Below are 14552 nucleotides of genomic sequence, written 5' to 3'. Positions count from 1 at the left end.
ATACATGATTTGTTTCATAATGGGAATTTTGTTCATATGGTTCTCTGAACTGTAGGAGTGTGGTGTTGATTATGATTTTTGCAATTCACAATATTAAGGTCTAGGAATGTTTATGTTGCCAGTGTGATTAGTCATGGAATTGTTTTTTTTCTTGTACTTATTGTGGTTTGATGTTTAAGCTTAATAAAACCTAAAAAAATACGTAGGCACTTCCAAAATGTTATCTTCTTCTTACTAATAGAAAACGTTTGCTTATCTTTTTAGGAAACATATCGAATACCCCAGAAATTTAATGTCTCCTCCTCAAACAACTTTTGCCAGCTGGGCACCCCTTGAAAACACAGAGACAAAATGTACACAGACGTTTGGTTTTAAAATAAGTGGACTGGCTTTTATTTGTCAAACAAAAACCTAAGAATTATTGCCAACTTACAGCATTGCTCAAACTGGCAAGCAAACAAGGTGCTCTCTGTTTACCGTGTGCACCAAAGCTGCACATTCTTTTGTTACCCTAATTGTATAAACAATAAATCAGACTAAGAGTTAGTATACATAGAACAAAATATATATATTCAAAATATATATATATATTTGAATCAGGTAATATGTGTAAGATGTGCATTGTACAAACTTACTCTATACTTCTAAATTTACTGTACAATCATACGCAGGCTTCTAGGTAGCAGTGGTTTTTGACTGCTTAATTTTCCATGTAAATCATGAAGCCTTTATTGATAGCATGCCAGGCTGATGGCCACTTCGAAGCAGTCAAACAAAACAGAAAACAGATATATAACAAAGTAAGAGAATGATTTATTAAGCTATTTCTTATAAGAATAGTGAACTACTACACTACGGCATTCTAGGTTTTCTATCCAGGAGTCTAATAAATTAACAGATCAAAACAACACAAATATATTTTTCCTTTAGTAATGTATAACCAAGAAATACGGCAATACCAACCCCTGCCATGTAGAATGTAGAGTATTAATTCAAGCTCAGTGATCTTTATAATGGGATAAATGTAAGCACTATAAATGATATTGATCTCATAAGCTTCCTGAGTATTCCTTCATAGAAAATCAAAGTGTTACGTTAAGTGTTGCATATTAATGTTATGAGCAAATTTGAAAATTAATTCTTAGCAAATCTATACAGTGGAAACAGCAAAGACTGAAAATGAGACAGGTGGTTTCATAAGCTTGCAATGGACAATGGCATAGTAGAGGCATCCCTGTGAATGTCTCAAAAGTAATTTAACAACAGGAATATAGGAGTATTTTCTTGTGTATTGATTTAATGGAGCTGGCACTGGACTATAGCCAAACATAAATCACTGGGTTTTTATAAAGCAGCCACCTACTTTACTGAACAATGCCAGGACAAGCTAATTTCTAGGCTTCATTTCCTAGCAGTTTTTCCAGGCAATGGAAATTGTCCAAGCCCGGGATTCCCGGGCTCCTGGGTATGACACAGTGCACGGGCATCTCACATGTGAACGGTTTTAGAATGACCAACACTTATTTTTAATAAACTACTGCAATATGTTGACACAAATAAAAGACTAACCTTATCTACAAGCAGTTCATGCTCTCATATAAGTACATGAATCTTTAGTTGTGGTAATAAGAGCGTAGAAAGCACAACGTCCTCACAGGTGGCGTAGTGGTAGTGCCGCTGTTTTGTAGTAAGGAGACTGTGGAAGATTGTGGGTTCGCTTCACGGTTCCTCCCTGTGTGGATAGCACTTTGAATACTGAGAAAAGCACTATATAAATGTAATGAATTATTATTATTATTATTATTATTAACGTGTCCAGTGTGCGGTCGTCCATGCGAAGTACGCCAGCTGCTGAGAAAGCACGCTCTGCCTCCACTGAAGTAGGCGACACAATCACCAGATACTGATACACTTGTTCTAAACAACGCCCGCGCTTGCCGTTGCGCTGAAACACCGCCATTTCAGCTTTTACTGATGCATCCAGTTTCTTGTCATCATTCTGCGATGGCAAGTTTCTTGGCACAGATAGATAGATAGATAGATAGATAGATAGATAGATACTTTATTAATCCCAATGGGAAATTCACATTCTTCAGCAGCAGCATACTGATACAATAAATAATATTAAATTAAAGAATGATAATAATACAGGTGAAAAAAACAGACAATAACTATGTATAATGTTAAATATTAACGTTTACCCCCCCTGGTGGAATTAAAGAGTCGCATAGTTTGGGGGAGGAACGATCTCCTCAATCTGTCTGTGGAGCAGGACAGTGACAGCAGTCTGTCGCTGAAGCTGCTCTTCTGTCTGGAGATGACATTATTTAGTGGATGCAGTGGATTCTCCATAATTGATAGGAGCCTGCTGAGCGCCCTTCGCTCTGCCACAGATGTTAAACTGTCCAGCTCCATGCCAACAAAGAGCCTGCCTTCCTCACCAGTTTGTCCAGGCGTGAGGCGTCTTTCCTCTTAATGCTGCCTCCCCAGCACACCACTGCGTAGAAGAGGGCGCTCGCCACAACTGTTTGATAGAACATCTGTAGCATCTTATTGCAGATGTTGAAGGACGCCAGCCTTCTAAGGAAGTATAACCGGCTTTGTCCTTTCTTGCACAGCGCATCAGTATTGGCAGTCCAGTCTAATTTATCATCCAGCTGCACTCCCAGATATTTATAGGTCTGCACCATCTGCACACAGTCACCTTTGATGATCACTGGGTCTATGAGGGGTCTGGGCCTCCTAAAATCCATCACCAGCTCCTTGGTTTTGCTGGTGTTCAGGTGTAGGTGGTTTGAGTCGGACCATTTAACAAAGTCATTGATTAGGTCCCTATACTCCTCCTCCAGCCCATTCCTGATACAGCCCACGATAGCAGTGTCATCAGCGAACTTTTGCACATGGCAGGACTCCGAGTTGTATTGGAAGTCCGATGTATATAGGCTGAACAGGACCGGAGAAAGTACAGTCCCTTGTGGCGCTCCTGTGTTGCTGACCACAATGTCAGACGTGCAGTTCCCAAGACGCACATACTGAGGTCTGTCTTTAAGATAGTCCACGATCCATGCCACTAGGTATGAATCTAATCCCATCTCTGTCAGCTTGTCCCTAAGGAGCAGAGGTTGGATTGTGTTGAAGGCGCTAGAGAAGTCTAGAAACATAATTCTTACAGCACCACTGCCTCTGTCCAAGTGAGAGAGGGATCGGTGTAGCATATAGATGATGGCATCTTCCGCTCCCACCTTCTCCTGATATGCAAACTGCAGAGGGTCAAGGGCGTGTTGAACCTGTGGCCTAAGGTGGTGAAGCAGCAGCCTCTCCATGGTCTTCATCACATGTGATGTCAGAGCAACAGGCCGAAAGTCATTCAGCTCACTAGGACGTGATACCTTTGGGACTGGGGTGATACAAGATGTTTTCCAAAGCCTCGGAACTCTCCCCTGTTCCAGGCTCAGGTTGAAGATGCGCTGTAGAGGACCCCCCAGCTCCGATGCACAGACCTTCAGCAGTCGTGGCGATACTCCATCTGGACCCGCTGCTTTGCTGGCACGAAGTCTCCTCAGCTCTCTGCTCACTTGCGCTGTTGTAATTGTGGGTGGGGATGTCTCTCCTATGCTGGTATCAGCAGAAGGATGTGTGGAGGGTGCAGTACTCCGAGGTGAGAGTGAGAGTGGGTTAGGGTGGTCAAACCTGTTAAAAAAGTTGTTCATTTGGTTTGCTCTCTTCACGTCTCTCTCAATGGTGGTACCCCGCTTCGAGCTGCAGCCAGTGATGATCTTCATCCCATCCCACACTTCCTTCATGCTGTTATTCTGCAACTTCTGCTCCAGCTTTCTCCTGTACTGCTCCTTCGCTGCCCTGAGTTGGACTCAGAGTTCCTTCTGCACGCGCTTGAGCTCATGCTGATCACCGTCTTTAAAAGCCCTTTTCTTCTGATTCAAAAGGCCCTTGATGTCACTTGTAATCCATGGCTTGTTGTTAGCATAGCAGCGTACTGTTCTTACTGGAACTACAATGTCCATACAGAAGTTGATGTAGTCAGTAGTGCAGTCAACAACTTCCTCAATGTTCTCACTATGAGATCCCTGCAGGATATCCCAGTCTGTAGTTCCAAAAAGTTCTCTCAGAGTATTCTCAGCCTCCGGGGTCCACTTCCTGAATGATCGTGTGGTTACAGGTAGGACTCTAACTTTTGGTTTATAGTGAGGCTGAAGCTGAACCAGGTTATGATCTCCTTTCCCAAGCGCAGGCAGCGGGGTGGCGCTGTATGCGTCTTTAACGTTTGCATACAGTAAATCAATAGTCTTATTTCCCCGGGTGTTACAGTTCACATACTGGGAGAATGCAGGCAATGTTTTGTCCAGCGTCACATGGTTAAAGTCTCCAGCGATTAGCACAAGCACCTCAGGGTGCTGCGTTTGTAACTTAGCAACAGCAGAATGGATGATGTCACTCGCTGACTCCACGTCTGCCCGAGGAGGAATGTATACAATAACAACAATGACGTGTCCAAACTCTCTGGGCAAATAGTAGGGACGTAAACTTACGGCCAACAGTTCGATATCCCTGCAGCAAGTGGAGATTTTGACGTTAACATGTCCAGAGTGACACCACCGTGTATTAACATAGAGAGCGAGTCCTCCTCCTTTGTGCTTACCACAGGTACTTGCATCTCTGTCCGCTCTAACTGTGCTAAACCCGGGTAGCTCCACGTTGGCATCTGGGATGGTGTTATTTAGCCACGTTTCGCAGAAACACAACAAACTGCATTCTCTGTAGGTCCTTACATTTTTCACCAGCGCAGCCAGTTCGTCGATCTTATTTGAGATTGAGTTTACATTCCCCAGAATCACAGAAGGCACCGAAGGCTTGAAAACGCCACTTTCTCGCAAGCCGCTTCTTTTTTAGCTTAGTGCCGGCTCTGCTGCCACGATACCGCCTTCTTACCTCGTCGGGTAAATATGGAACCACACCGGCACTGGCATTTGTTCTCAGCGCCCGAAGTTGAGTACTTGAATAGGCGAGTCTCGGCGTGTTAAAATCCATGCCCACGTTGTAAAAGTAAGTGTGTCCAGGGAAGGAATCCACATAAAATAAAGTGGTAGGAGTGATCAATAAATAAAAATAGAAAAATAAAAGTAGAAAAGTACACATACATATACAGTCATACACGGAGCTGCTGAAAAGGCTGCCACTCACGGCGGCGCCGGATGCAACAGACTGACGCATTGTAATTTCAAGTTGCTGTTCAAAGCTGTTGTCTGATGAAGTGCAAGCTGCAGCAATGGCGCCACCTTAATTATTTTCAACTATAACTCTGTTATTTCTTGATCGATTTTTACACTTTTACACGCTATATATGCGAGCTAGGCCATTCCCGTTTTCCCGGGAATTACAGGAGTTTCATTCCCGGGAATGGATTCCCTAGTTAAGATACATTGACCATCAAACTACAATGGTGGTGGGAGACTGGACACTATTAAAATTTTTAAAAGCAAATGTGTTACATGTTAAGTCTCCTGTATTACAGGCTAAGGGCAAACCCAGTTTCTGTCACACTACTAGACCTGTTAACAAAAAGACTACTTTGATACAATCAGGAGAGCAATAAATATTTATTCCTTAAATGTATAACTGCCAATGTCACTGAAAAAAGTACTTGTTATTTCACTTTTGAAAGCATGTTCTTTAACATGCCTGTTTGTACGGTCTTATCTTACGTTGCCAAAGGGAAACCAAGAAGTGTGAACTTCTGTCTGGCATTCTGAGCTGTATGTTTGTTCTATGCTGCTCTCTGAAAAATGTAGGATCAGTCACGTACAAGTGTAAAAACTAAAGATATCTCTTTGCTTTCTGTCAAAATTTTATTTAATTCTTTATAATATTTTCTGTTCACGTGTAGCCAAAATGCAGCTTAGAAAACATAAAGAAAATAAATTAGAAAGGTGATATGAGTTATCTATACAGTACTAAATTTTAGAAACATACTGTAAAATGCATAATATGGTTTATTATTAAATTTAGGCACATGTGCACCCAAAAATCAATTCATGTACAATGCTGAGAGGTTGTATAGCTTAAGTACTAGCTACAATACATAATACTTAAACTGCTTTGAAATATAAATCGTTACCATTAAGGCACCATTCAGTAGAACTTTTCTGTTGGTATTAAAGTAAATGGCAGCAGTGATTTTTCTTAAGCTATTCAAGTGTTTTCAATAGGGTTAAACAAAATTAAATATGAAGTGATCCTAAAAATAACAGGCAAACCTTTATTGCACATGGAAGCAGGAGACATTTCAACATAAATAAAATACTTAAGACCTGCAAAAGCTGAAATGTACCATAGTGCATTATTTATGTCCATATAAACTGCATGTCTTACTGTTAGCTAGCTTTCCATACAGTTTCCTTCAGACTTAACAAAAACAGAATAGACCATGAAAATGTATCTTAATAACGGATGACAATTCATTCGTAAACAAGATGTGCTAATAAAAGATATTGCAAAAGAACTAGGAAAATATCAGTAACCTCACAAAAATTATCTGTTCATAAATACCTGATGAATTTCTATAAAAAGTGTGGAATTTCTGGGGTGGCAAATTAAATACAAAAACAACTCCTTCAACTAAACTAGGAACCTAACTAATGATAAACTAGTAGTAATAAAAACAAGCAGGTACAGTGTTAATTCTGATCTCATCTATTCATTTATTTACAGTACATCAGGTTCATTTATAAAGGGTTTGATGCCAGGCCACTTATTTGCTACATATTATATAGTATGACAAAAACTGACTAAGAGCACTTCTCCCACCTATTTTCGTTTCTGAATAACACTTATTAACGAGACAGAATGGCTCTACTCCCACAAACACAAATTAATCAGCTAGAAATTAATTCAAGTCACAGTATGATGACAAAGATTTGGTGCAACAAGTGTGTAGTAATTTGGCCAATGAGGAAAAAGATGAATATAAAAGCCATAATCACTTCATGTCACACGTACTGTGTGCTGGCTTTAAGACAACACTGAACATTGCATAGTTAGAACAATTCAAATCGTATTTTTTTTAGCTAGGATATCAGAGCTATAGATAAGAATCACAAAGGATTAAACTGTTCCATCAGTGCTGGCTCAGTTTTATATAGTAGTGATGGAGTGCATTTTCAATTCCTTCATAACAATCTGGTTTGGCAATACATACACAAGACAAACGAAAAGCTGCTTCAGGATATTAAAGACCAAGAAAAACATGTAAATAATCACTTTGAGGCTGCCTGTAAAGGTATACTAGAAAAAATTGAGGAACAAATACAGAAAAATGTATCTAAGTTTGAAAGCAAACTTACAGCACTTGGCACTCAGTTTGAAGACATTCAGCAAGCACTCACGACTCGTACTGAAACCGCTGAACAACTGGCATCTACCGCTAACAGAAAAGAAACGGGTATAAATTCCAAATGCAAAATACTTAGAGAAAGACTTGCTGCACTGGAAGATGGATGCAGAAGGAATAATATTAGAATCGAAGGTCTACCTGAGAATTGTGAAAGTCTGAACCCAGTGAAATTCGTAGCTGAACTATTCTCTAAAATAATTGGAGAGGACTTCAAATCAGACAACGAGATAGCAGCAGCTTATCGCATACAGGGATCAAATCCCTCTAAACCTGGAACTCTCGTCGTGCGTTTTGAAAAATTACAGTTTAAACTTCATATAATGTTACTTCTCAGACAGAAACAAGAGATTATATTTGAAAATAACCACATTCGTATCTTCCCGGATTTCTCACCCTCAACAGCATCTAAACGTGCCGCGTTTTACAACATTAAACAGCGCTTACAGAAAGCCGAGATCAGATACAGCATCTTGTATCCTGCCAAACTGAAAGTGGACATTCAAGGCAAGCTATATGTTTTTACTTCTACAGAGTAAGCAGAAAAAGAGCTAAAAAAAATGATCCCGACACTTTTTTGAAATACGATAGTTAGTCGCATTCTGTTTAGGCATGACAAAGAAGATCCTACTGGCTGTTTGATCCACCTGCAATTATACTGGTACCATTATTATACATCCTATATACTTCTCTGTCACTTTTTGTTTATGTGTTAATTACAATTACATACGTATATGTATTTATGTATATGTATGTATGCGTACCTTTTGTTTTTTTTTTAACATCATACACTTGGTTTATTGTATTAGGGTTTACTATACTTATCCAGGGCTATTGTTTAACATTGTTCCCTGGGTTTACTCTGTCAAGATTGTTTAAGATTATATTTTATGCTTATAGTATTTGGACTGTATCGTCAATAGATATCTCTATTTTAATCCTTATACACCACTGCTGGGGGGCTTGTTTTGTTTTGGACGTGCTCTGTTTCTACGTGTGTCAGAGGACTGGGACTTTGTGAAGTGTGGTCTAGCCTCACGTTGGGAGACAAAATGGGGGTGCAGGGAAACTAGAGGAGGAGAGGAAGAGAGCAAGCTATTTCTAATCTATTCTTTTAATCCTTATAATTATAAGTGCCAGCGCAGCATTAGGCTTCATGGCAACTCCTGGGAAAACTGGAAATTAAGGTCAAAGCTGTGTTATTTTGAGTTAAGACTACAAATTGACAGCAAAGGCTAAGAAACAAGATCTTCATGACCAAACAATTAACTTTGTGAGCTGGAATGTTAAAGGGCTGAATCACGAATTAAAGAGAAAGAAAGTATTCTCTCACCTAACAGGTCTAAATGCCAAAACAGTTTTTTACAGGAGGCCCACTTATTAAGCAAGGATCAGTTTCAGCTGCACAGAGACAGGACTGGCTAAATATTCCATTCCTGCTTTAAAAAGAAAACTAGAGGTGTGGGAATTCTTGTACATAGAACAATAACATTTGTAGTAACAGATGTAATATCTGATCCTGAAGGGATATATGTGATTGTCATAGGTAAATTATTTAACTGTAAACTGATTTTGATAAATATCTACGCACCCAATGTAGATGACAGGGACTTTTATCAAAAATATATTTGCATCCATTCCCAGTGTGAACAGACATAAAGTTATAATGGCTGTGTTTTAAATCCAGACCTAGATAGGTTTCCTGCCACAGGGACGATGACGTCTAACACCGCAAAAACAATTACACAGTTTGTAACAGATCACAACTTATCAGACCCCTGGAGATTTTTAAACCCAAACTCAAGAGCATATTCCTTCTACTCACCAGTGCATTAATGCTACAAAAGAATTGATTATTATTTTATAGATAATAATTTCTTGCCTATGATTAAATCTTGTAAGAATGACACTATCATTATTTCCGACGATGCTCCTCTGCTCATGGAGCGAAAATCACTATGCTCCACATACTTATCTCACAGATGGTGTCTTAACCCACTTTTATTAGCAGACTAGAACTGTTCAGAATTCAAATCCAAGCAAATTGATTTTTTTTTTTTAGAGACAAACACATTCTCTGAGGTTTCTGAAGGAATACTCTGGGAAAATCTGAAGGCTTTCTTAAGAGGACAGATGATCTCATATCTTACCCACAAAAATAAAATGGAAACCAAGACGGTATCAGAGCTAATCAGTCAAATTACCAGAACAGATCAAGAACATGCGAGGTGTCCAAATGAAGCACTTCATAGGAAAAGACAGGCTCTGCATTCAGAACTCAACCTCCTGACAACTAAAGAAACAGAACAACTAATTTTTAAATCAAGACATCATTACTATGAACACAGAGAGAAAGCTAATAAGATTTTAGCTCAACAAATCTATAAGCAGGAAGCTCGTAATGCAATCCCAGCAAATACCAACACAAACGGAGACAAAATCATTGATCAAAAAAAATAATGTACAGATATAGAAACTACTATAAGTCCTTATATTCTAGTATATTCTAAGTACATGTATCTTTAGTTGTGGTAATAAGAGCGTAGAAAGCACAACGTCCTCACAGGTGGCGTAGTGGTAGTGCCGTTGCTTTGCAGTAAGGAGACTGTGGAAGATTGTGGGTTTGCTTCCTGGTTCCTCCCTGTGTGGATAGCGCTTTGAATACTGAGAAAAGAAGACAAGACATAACCTAATGCATTTCTGGATGCATTATAGATACCACAACTAGATACCCTCAGTGCAGAGAAACTGGATAAATCTCTGGCATTAATTACTAGATGGTATAAACTCACTTCAGAGTGGGTAAGCAGCAGGCCCTGATGGCTATCCTGCCAAATTTTATAAAAAATTCTCAATTAAGCTAGTTCCCCTTTTATTAGCAACATTTACAGAAGCTAGAGACAAAATAAAATTCTACCTCAAACTTTTTGCCAAGCTCTAATTATCGTCTTTCCTAAGCAAAATAAGGACTTATTAAAATGTGCATCATACAGACCAATCTCACTTTTGAATAATGATGTAAAGATACTTTCTAAAGTCCTAGCTAGAAGGATTGAGAAAGTGCTTCCTTCGGTAATATCACAAGACTAAACTGGATTTATTAAAGGCAGACACTTAGCTTCCAATCTTCGACGCCTGCTTAGTGTAATATATTCACCCACAAAGTCAAACACTTGGAGATATTATTATCGTTGGACGCAGAAAAAGCATTTGATATGGTTGAATAGAACTACCATAATGGAGAAATTTGGGTTTGCCCCAAACATCATTTCATGGATTAAACTACTGTATACCAGCCCAAAAGCTTAAGTTTGTATCAACAACATTAATTCAGACTACTTCAAACTAGAACGGGGTACTAGACAAGGATGTCCATTGTCACCACTGCTGTTTTCAATTTTCATTGAGCCACTGGCTGCTCACTGTCAAAATTCTTATGAGATAAAGGAGATTATCAAAGAAGGACTTGAACAGAAAATTCCTCTATATGCAGAAGATATGGTACTATATATATCTGATCCACAAAATACTGTGCCTACAGTCTAAACAGCACTTACAGAATTTCAAAAAATGTCTGGTCTCAGAATTAATTTGAACAAAAGTGTGCTCGTTCTAGTGAATTCTCAAGCACCTCGGGGTAAACATCACAAGTAAACATAAAGCTATTTATCAAAAAAATTTCACTGTGTGCATGGAAAATTTAAGCAAGACTTGCATAGATGGTCTGCCCTTCATCTCACTTTAGCTGGAAGAATTAAAATTGTCAAGATGAATATCCTTCCTAAGCTTCTTTTTCTATTTCAAAACATTCCAATATACATCAATAAATCATTTTTTAAGAAATTAGATTCAACCATAACCTAATTTATTTGGAATTCAAAATATCTATGTATCCAAAAAGTGACCCTACAAAGACGTAAGGAAGAAGGTAGTATGGCTCTACCTAACTTTCAATTTTATTACTGGGCGGTGAGTATACAAGCTATAAAAACCTGGACATTGACACAAATAGGTGAGCAGACACAGATTTGGTCTGCAATAGAAATAAAATCCTGCAGTACAGTGGAACCTTGGGTCACGAATGTCTTGGACCATGTACAAATTGGGTTACGACCAAAAAGCTCGCCAAAATTTTGCATCTGTTCACGACCACACACTCGGGTGACGAACAAGCCAGTTTCCCTTCTGGTTCATATGCGCCGATGATTTCCGCACGTGTTCAGTCTCTCCCTGTGCATTCTCTGTGCAGCGAGAGAGAGAAAGAGCGTGAGAGACAGCAAGCGAGAGAAAGAGAGAGTGCGAGCGAGAGAGAGAGGGCTGGCCGCGTAAGACCGAGAAGGCAGTTAAAGAATGTACCGGGCTTGTTTTTAAAGAGACTGATTCGAGCATTGTTTTAACCTCGTTGTATTTAATGAAGACTTTTTTCTATTGTATTTTAACCTCCACTTAACTTCTGTTTACAGCAATCGGTTTGTAGCGTGCATTGTTGCAATGTTACTTTTCTTGGTTGTTTATTAAATTACGGATTTTTCAAATGTTCATGTTTTTCCCTGTGCTTAAAACTCATTAAATAAAAAGTGTTTACAGCGAGCAGTTCGTAAGGCTATAGCGTGAATTCTTGCAATGTTACTTTTCTCTGTTCAAGGTTTTCTCAGTGTTATTCAATGTTTTTACATTTAGTTTACTGTTACGCTGTGCATTCTATGGTATAATTAACTATTTTTGTGCTTAAAAATCTTTAAAAAAATATATTTACGTACAGTTCATACGGTCTGGAATGGATTAATTGCATTTACATACAATCCTATGGGAGAAATTACTTCGGGTCATGACCAAATCGGGTTATGACCAGAGTTTTGGAACGAATTACGGTCATGACCCGAGGTTCCACTGTACTTATTTATATTCCTTGCTGTGTACCCCAATAAGTACAAGTCATTTCCAACATACTAACAACCCAATACTGCTTCACTCACTCAGAATATGGAACCAATGTAGGAAGTATTTTAAGATAGAGAAGCTTTTATCTGTGGCACCTCTGCACGATAACCACCTTTTTCCACCCTCTCAAACGTACGAAGTTATTAATGTCTGGAAAACATCTGGGATTAAATCACTTAGAGATCTGTACATAAACAATGTCTTCGCATCCTACGAAGGATTACACTCCAGATTTAACTTTCCAGCAGCACATTTATTTCACTACCTTCAAATTAGAAACTTTGTTAAATAAAACCTACCCAATTTCGCTCACCTCCCACCTACCTCTATACTGGAAGAAATGTTGATCAGTTTTGAGGTAATACAGTTAGGCCCATAAATATTTGGACAGAGACAACTTTTTTCTAATTTTGGTTCTGTACATTACCACAATGAATTTTAAATGAAACAACTCAGATGCAGTTGAAGTGCAGACTTTCAGCTTTAATTTAGTGGGGTGAACAAAACGATTGCATAAAAATGTGAGGCAACTAAAGCATTTTTTAACACAATCCCTTCATTTCAGGGGCTCAAAAGTAATTGGACAATTGACTCAAAGGCTATTTCATGGGCAGGTGTGGGCAAGTCCGTCGTTATGTCATTATCAATTAAGCAGATAAAAGGCCTGGAGTTAATTTGAGGTGTGGTGCTTGCATGTGGAAGATTTTGCTGTGAACAGACAACATGCGGTCAAAGGAGCTCTCCATGCAGGTGAAAGAAGCCATCCTTAAGCTGCCAAAACAGAAAAAACCCATCCGAGAAATTGCTACAATATTACGAGTGGCAAAATCTACAGTTTGGTACTTCCTGAGAAAGAAAGTAAGCACTGGTGAACTCAGCAACGCAAAAAGACCAGGACATCCACGGAAGACAACAGTGGTGGATGATTGCAGAATCATTTCCATGGTGAAGAGAAACCCCTTCACAACAGTTAACCAAGTGAACACCACCCTCCAGGGGGTAGGCGTATCAATATCCAAGTCTACTATAAAGAGAAGACTGCATGAAAGTAAATACAGAGGGTGCACTGCAAGGTGCAAGCCACTCATAAGCCTCAAGAATAGAAAGGCAAGATTGGACTTTGCTAAAGAACATCTAAAAAAGCCAGCACAGTTCTGGAAAAACATTATTTGGACAGATGAAACCAAGATCAACCTCTACCAGAATGATGGCAAGAAAAAAGTATGGAGAAGGCGTGGAACAGCTCATTATCCGAAGCATACCACATTATCTGTAAAACACGGTGGAGGCAGTGAGATGGCTTGGGCATGCATGGCTGCCAGTGGCACTGGGACACTAGTGTTTATTGATGATGTGACACAGGACAGAAGCAGCCGAATTAATTCTGAGGTGTTCAGAAACATACTGTCTGCTCAAATCCAGCTAAATGCAGTCAAATTGATTGGGTGGCGTTTCATGATGCAGATGGACAATGACCCAAAACATACAGCCAAAGCAACCCAGGAGTTTATTAAAGCAAAGAAGTGGAAAATTCTTGAATGGCCAAGTCAGTCACCTGATCTTAACCCAATTGAGCATGCATTTCACTTGTTGAAGACTAAACTTCAGAGAGAAAGGCCCACAAACAAACAGCAAATGAAAGCCGCTGCAGTAAAGGCCTGGCAGAGCATTAAAAAGGAGGAAACCCAGCATCTGGTGATGTCCATGAGTTCAAGACTTCAGGCTGTCATTGCCAGCAAAGGGTTTTCAACCAAGTATTAGAAATGAACATTTTATTTCCAGTTATTTAATTTGTCCAATCACTTTTGAGCCCCTGAAATGAAGGGATTATGTTAAAAAAATGCTTTAGTTGCCTCACATTTTTATGCAATCGTTTTGTTCACCCCACTGAATTAAAGCTGAAAGTCTGCACTTCAACTGCATCTGAGTTGTTTCATTTAAAATTCATTGTGGTAATGTAAAGAACCAAAATTAGAAAAAAGTTGTCTCTGTCCAAATATTTATGGACCTAACTGTACATAAAAACATTTTAAAGTCCATCACTTTCACAGATCCCAGAGTACAATGGGAAAAGGATCTCTCACTCAACATCTCAGAAAAGGAATGGAAGGTAGTAATTCACAGAATTCACTCAAGCTCCATATATGCAAAACATACAATTATTCAACTTAAAATTATATATCGAGTGCATCTCTCTCATTTAAAA

At 39.1% G+C, this 14552-nt stretch overlaps 1 protein-coding gene and 1 long non-coding RNA gene across 2 annotated transcripts in view; one reads left to right on the top strand and one right to left on the bottom strand.

The window, feature by feature from the left end:
• arhgef10 (Rho guanine nucleotide exchange factor (GEF) 10) overlaps positions 1–14552 on the bottom strand; it is a 234779-nt gene that overhangs the window by 111914 nt on the left and 108313 nt on the right. The window lies entirely within an intron of this gene.
• LOC127527282 (uncharacterized) overlaps positions 11501–14552 on the top strand; it is a 101366-nt gene continuing 98314 nt past the window's right edge. The window contains exons 1-2 of the long non-coding RNA XR_007934584.1: positions 11501–11648; positions 11713–12043. This is a non-coding gene — a long non-coding RNA (uncharacterized LOC127527282). The remainder of the gene's footprint in view (positions 11649–11712; positions 12044–14552) is intronic.

Source organism: Erpetoichthys calabaricus, chromosome 3 (assembly GCF_900747795.2).
Source record: "Erpetoichthys calabaricus chromosome 3, fErpCal1.3, whole genome shotgun sequence".
NCBI lineage: Eukaryota > Metazoa > Chordata > Cladistia > Polypteriformes > Polypteridae > Erpetoichthys > Erpetoichthys calabaricus.
The sequence above is the reverse complement of the archived record's forward strand: the minus strand, read 5'-3'. Positions and strand labels throughout refer to the sequence as shown.